Source organism: Talpa europaea (assembly GCF_964194135.1).
Source record: "Talpa europaea genome assembly, chromosome: 10".
NCBI lineage: Eukaryota > Metazoa > Chordata > Mammalia > Eulipotyphla > Talpidae > Talpa > Talpa europaea.
In genome coordinates this window covers 30,967,417-30,973,885 of record NC_140077.1, presented here as the reverse complement: position 1 = coordinate 30,973,885, position 6,469 = coordinate 30,967,417, and positions in this window count along the sequence as shown.

The following is a 6,469-nucleotide window of genomic DNA, read 5'->3' as shown; positions in this document are numbered from 1 at the left end:
CTCTGCAGAGTTTTCCCCTTGGCCTCCGTCTCCCCCCTCCCACCATCAGCAGGTCTGCCTTGAGGGAGTGAATCTGAACTTACTTGTCCGAGGTGAGCTTTAGGACGGTGTGGCCCCTTGTGGAGAAGGTGATGATCGAGACCCTCATGTTCGGGCTGGGGAGGAAGCACGTGCATGTGAGAGTCATAAACAGAGGTTCAAATGACCCCATGAGCAGCCAGGGAGGGGACACCTGCCTGTCTTCACTTCCCTCTAGCCTGTGACCCCTTCCTGAGTTCCAGAAGTTACCATAAATTTAGTAAAGGATTCTGAGGCCAGCAAATGTGTGGCGCTCCATGGAGACTGTCAGGGTGGTGTCCTGCTCTATCCCTAGATCCCATCCTCTACCTTTCTCTCTCTCTATCTCTCTCTCTCTCTCTCTCTCTCTCTCTCTCTCTCTCACACACACACACACACACACACAGGACACACACACAGGACACACACACCGTCACAAATGGTTCATGAATCAAACACTTGGTGAAGGTCCCTATCCCTGCCACATGAGTAGCCTCTATTCTCTGTAACATTTTTTGTAAACTCTAAGCCCTCCCTCCTTGACTATGTTACTTTCCTGCCTCCATCTAAGAGAAATTATTGTTCCTTTTGCGACTCATTCACATGCCTTCATCCCTTTCCTTTCCCTGCCCACTGTCTTCTGCGTCACAGGCTCCCTTTGTGTGTTAGAGGATTGCTGTCCTAGTCCCTGATGAACTCCATGTAGCTGTGGTCTTGTTCCCACTCATTTTACCCACAATTACCAGTTTTCCTGGAGCACAATCCTCACCACCCACACTCAGCCCAGGAGTCATTTATAACTTCCTGTTGCTCACAGCAATTGAGTCCCCTAGCTTAGGCTGTATGAGCCTTTTGGCTCTTGACCCCAAGCTGCCCTGTCCCAGACTCAGTTGTTCCCCTTCTGTGAGTTAAGCCCTCTGTCCCCCTAAACATATCACTCTCTCCACAGGAAGTCTCCTTGATGCTCTTGTTACCCTTTTCTTCTTCCTAACAGTCCTAGTTCTAGTGTCCATATCCTGGGGAAATCCATCCTTGAAATTTTCTCTAGGAATTCTTGCTTTTTCTTTAAAGTTGCCATGAGGGTCCTTTGCCATTTTCTTTGGAACTATATAAACAAGTGGGTTTTTTTTTGTGTTTTGTTTTTTTAACTGTGTTACAGGTTAGCCTGATCCAATCTGTGACATCCTCCAGTCAATCAGTATTTCTTACACTGTGGCTTGACAGCAAGACTGGAAACACCCGAATCTCTAGAACCTTTGGAGCCGATGGAAACTGAGTGAATTGCATTTTTGACTGGTCCAGAACTCCACCCGGGGCTTCATGCTGCTGATCCAAGATACCCATGCCCACTGGGTCTAAGCAAACAGGCTCTCTGCCTGGCATTGCAAATGCCCCACCACATGGAGAAGTCATACTTTTGAAACATTTTGAGGAAATCCTCTACGAAGCCGTATATAAATAACCAGTTGGTGTCCACACTTCCTGACCTGAAAATGAAAAATCAATGGAATAGGGTGAATTCTTTGAGTTGGCAGAGTTTAATCTGAAACCATCCAACAAGCTACTCCCCCCACTATGCTGCCGCACACTGTCAGCAACCCCAGTGGGCCTTCCTGATGGTGACTTTCGTCAGTGTAATGAGGTGGACGGCACCAATGGGATTTGTGTGCTTGCAACTGAGGGATTCAACAGGGAGACCCTGTGAAGGCAAATAAGGATGGTTGGTTGTCCCCAACTAGCTCTAGGTAAGACATGAAGTAGGATGATTTTCTGAAAAAACCTCCTACATTCTGTAACTCTGACTCTCCTGGTCCTTTGTGTCCTTGGAGAATAACCATGGCCAGTTCTCTGTCTCTTATCTAGCAGCAAGTAAAGTGTAAGTACAGTGTCAGTACCAGTACACTTCACAAAGTAAAGTGTCAGTGCAAGTCTGTTATGAGGAACAAAGTCATAACCTGACAAGATCTCCAAGATTTTCAAGAGCTCTCTCTGAGCTGTGGGATCAGAAGTGGAGACGGTGGGAAAGAAGCCTGGAGTTTTTCACAGGACCTTTGTAACAGTGTTTGATTTTCATTTTGTGTTCATGCATTTACTTGGTAATTGTTGAAATAAACGACAAACAAATACTAGTAGCATGGCGGGATGCTAACAAAAAGGCAGATTTCAAAGCTCGAAGTCCTGGTTTCCCCAGAGAAACATTCAACAAACAAGCAGAGGCTAGAAACGGAAGCAGAATGTACATAAAGAAACCCAGTCTACAAAGGTAGGCAGAACAGAAGGAAAGCAAAAAGCTATAATGTAAATATATCACATTTCGGAAATGATACATTGTCAGGAGCAAGTTCTTACATATCAATAATCACTCCAAATTTAAATATGTTGAATTCATCAAGCAAAGATAGTGCTGTGATTAGATGGACACATAAGGCCAGTTATGGATGTGTTGCCTATAGATACATATTTCACTTTAAAGAGAAACAGATGGAATGTGAAGGAATGGAAGAAGATATTTCATGCAGGGGAAATAAAACAATATTGGATAGTCATAGTGATAAAGAGGTCATCACATCCCAAAGATATAAAATGTGCCCCCAACATTCCACACACATATATATAATAGGTGAAAGGAGAAAAAAAAACATATTTATAGATAACTTCTATACCTAGTTTGTCAGCAGTGGATAAGTCGTCCTGAGTGTCTCTGGGTTACTGCCTTCAGCTCTGAGACGCTCATCCTTCCCAGGAGATGACAGATAGCCTCCCTGCTCTCCCCCAGGCCTCTCTGAGGATGGCACAGCAGGGAAAGGGCTTTGGAAACAGCCACGAGCTTCCATTAGGTCACCGACCTCATACCACGGCTACTACTGAAGAGGGGAAGCTAATTCTCAGCCGAACAGGGGAGCTGGAAACCACCAAGGCCATGTCTCCAAGCCACTGCCCCGGACCCCTTGCCTTGTTCAAGGTCATAAAGGCTTATATAGAGCCCAGCTTTCTCGGGAGCACACCCAGAGAGCAAAGTGTTCAGAAGTTCATAGAAGAAAGTAGCAAAAACACTTAGCCAGTAAAGCAAAGGACTTTCTTGGCAGTGACACTATGAAAAGGCCCTGAACAACTCAGCAGTGTTTCTGGAGTCCAGTAAAAATGGAGTGATTTGGGTGAGAAACAAAACCAAGCATAAAATGGTAACCAAAAACCCAGGACATTATTAACAAGTTTTGAGAAAGGAACTCCCTGTATTGCCCCCAAAGTCTCTGGCCCAGTAGATGTACACTCACTTGTCCAAGATTAAATAGAGGTCAAGATTGCTCTGGCAGGATTTCTTGTGATCTGCCAGCCTCTCGCTGGACCTGGTGTCCTGGCTGTGGCACTGGCGGATGCTCTTCCTATCCTGGTTGGTGTTGCTGGGGAGGCTTCTCCTGGCCCGAGTGAGGTGGTGGAAATCTAGCCAGGTCGGGGCTCTCTGCTGGTATGCCCCACTGCTTGGCAGCAGAGGGGGCAAAATCAGCAGGAGCAAGAATGCATGTCTAGGTACCCTGAGGCAGCTGCTTCCCACTTCCTTGGCAGCCCTGGAGGCTGCAAGGGATGCTAACCTCTTTAAGTCAGGCAAGCTGGGACCTACACTCTTTCAAGCAATGTACAGGGGCCTATACCCCTTTAATCAAGTCTTTCCTTTAATCAAGTAACAATAGCCTCTACTAGTAGACCTGCACTAAGGGCAGAGTAGGACTATACTGGGTGGAGACCCCACTGCCTGCCAGGGTGTCTCCCTGACCCATAGAGACATAATGCCCTGTGTTGTGATGGACAGGGAGGGTGGCATGGCGACCCTGTGGTGGCTCATGCAGCTCTGCTCACTGTCTTGCCTACTGACATTCCCAGGGAGGAGTCAGGGCATCTCTGAAGGGGCTGTGAGAAGAACCTCCATTTGTCCCTTATCCTGAAACCTCACTGATGGCCATTAAAGTTCTCCAGAAGCTGAGTTTTTGCAATCTGCCAGAGCATTGGGCTGGCTCAGACAAGGACATTACTGTGGCTGAGGGGGTCATGGCTAGGAGACCAGAGTGTTGTTATCATCATTTGAGTGAAAACTGATGTCTTCTAGGGAGTTGGACGATTTAAATTGAAAGGAGTGATGCAATTTTGTTTGTTTAGAAGGGATTCCACTTATCCACTGATGTGAATCAACCACCCCAAACTTACTCAGTCAAAGAAGAACCACTTTATCATGCTCATAGTTTGCATGGACCAGAAATTGAGAGAAAACTGTACTGCCTTGTTTGCTCCATGGAAATCATTGGAACTCCGTGAACTTTTAATTTTAGAAGCAGCACCCCATCTCTATTCTCCCCAAACCTTTGTAATATTTGATTGCAATAATAGGGATATGGGGATACATTGGAGGGATGTGAATCTGCAATCCAGACTCCCACATCACTGTCTCCATAAGCAGGTGTTCAATGTCTCTTATGAAATTTCTGTACGAGATGTTGACCTCTTCTGTCAAGTGCCATATCTGAATGCCTTATCATTTTGCTGCCATTGTTAATAATGTTTAAAAAATACGGTTTTTAAACTGTTTATTGATAGCACAAAGAAATGTTTTAACCAGTTTGCTAATATCTCTTGGTCTAAAACATTTTCTGTAAAATTGTCTGTGTTTCCATGAAAAACCATAAACCAAAAGCTCTGGCTCATTCTCCAGTGAAATGCCACTAGGTCTTTGTGGTGGTATTCTTCATTTGAAAGAACACTTCTAACAGAACCTTAAGAATGATGTTTATTGAAAGGCTTTCGGTAGCTACCCTCTTTCTGGTTAGACAATGTCTCTGGCACCCAGAGGGTGTGGGCAGCCATAAGTAAGATTTCCACTAAAACACAAGAGAGCTAGTTAATTTTGAATTTGAGATAAGCCATGCATGTATGTTTTTAGTGTAAACATATCCCATTAGGACATGTTTCCAGTGGACTGGCCCCTAGAAAAGGCCCTCTCCCAGAATGTAATCGTCTCCTAGGTTATCTCCGGCAGCCGCTGATGTCCCAGGCCCAGCATACCTGCCCCTCTAAGCTCCAGTGCCCCGGTGCCCCTGACCTTGCTCAACTGAGCCTTGAAGGACTTGGCAATCTGCTGCCACTGCTTATTGCTCCTCCGCATGAGCACATCTGTGATGGCCTGCTTGTTGGTCCTTGCAGGGGTGCACAGTGTGAGCAGCCCCACTGTCCCCCGATGGGAGGTGGGTGCTGGGGAAGCCCGGAGAGGAGGGAGGGCAGCTGCTTGTTAGTTCAGTTATGGGGACCCGCACCTGCACATGCAAAAACCAGATGGCTTTCACGATGTAGACAAGACAGCTGGACAGAAAATCCATCCTTTCACGTGCCCTTCCACCCACCACTGCAGAGGCAGAGCACAGGCCAAGACTCCAGTGCTGGAATGTGTGGACCCGATGGTCACCTGGTCAGGGCTGAGGGATCAGAAAACTGGGTTTGAGTGTCTGCCAGCAGCCTGACCTCCCTGTCTGTGCTTTCTCATCTGAAAGTGGAGATAATAGTAAATCTGGGTTGGGAAGCAAGAGAGGAAAAAACAGGCTTTCTAGTTTCTTCTAATGGTGCTTCTTCTTGTACCTATTGTCCATTCTGAGCCAGCTAGGGAGTAAACCCTCCCGGGTTAACAGTAGGAGGGCTCTCTGGTCAGCCATGCAAACCCCAAGGACTCAGATCAGCCCTTTCCTGCTCACAGCACATGGAATTTGGGTACTAGAGACTGAAGAATGGGCCGGCTGATGTGGATAAGGGAAGTCTCACAGAACCTCTTCAGCTGGTGCCCCGTGAGCGCAGTTCAGTCCCTTGAAAATTCCATCTCCTCTGTACCAGGTGCAAGAGCAACATCATCCCATCCTAGATTCACAGTGGCAAGCAGAGGCCCCACTCTGCTTTGTGGGGTATATTATGAGGAAATAAGCCCATCCTTAGCGGGGTGAAGATGCCTGCCCTGGGTGTACAGCATACCCAGGAGATGCCCCGGCCACTCCTCTATTACTTGGGCCCCTCCCCTCCACCCCCAGTTTTGGAGGATAAGTGTAGACCAGTGCTGGAGAAGGTGGGATGTGTGTGATTCTCTGCATGTGTGTGTGTGGGGGGGAGGGAGGGGTGGTTCTCATAAAGTTATATGGAGGCCCTGACTCCTTGGCTGTCCCTGACTTCCCCTCTTCAGGTGTGTGAGCAGGAGGGCCTGAAGGTTCATAGTCACAGAGTTGCCAGGGCAAGCCGTGGCTGCCATTCACCCATGCCTCTTCATGGCTTTCTAGAGAGACTTTGCATCCAGGTCTGGGTTGAAGTGGGGCTGCCCCTCACTGACATACCTTATGTTCAATCTGCAAGACAACCCAGCCTGCTGAGAGTGTGACAGGGAAAGGAT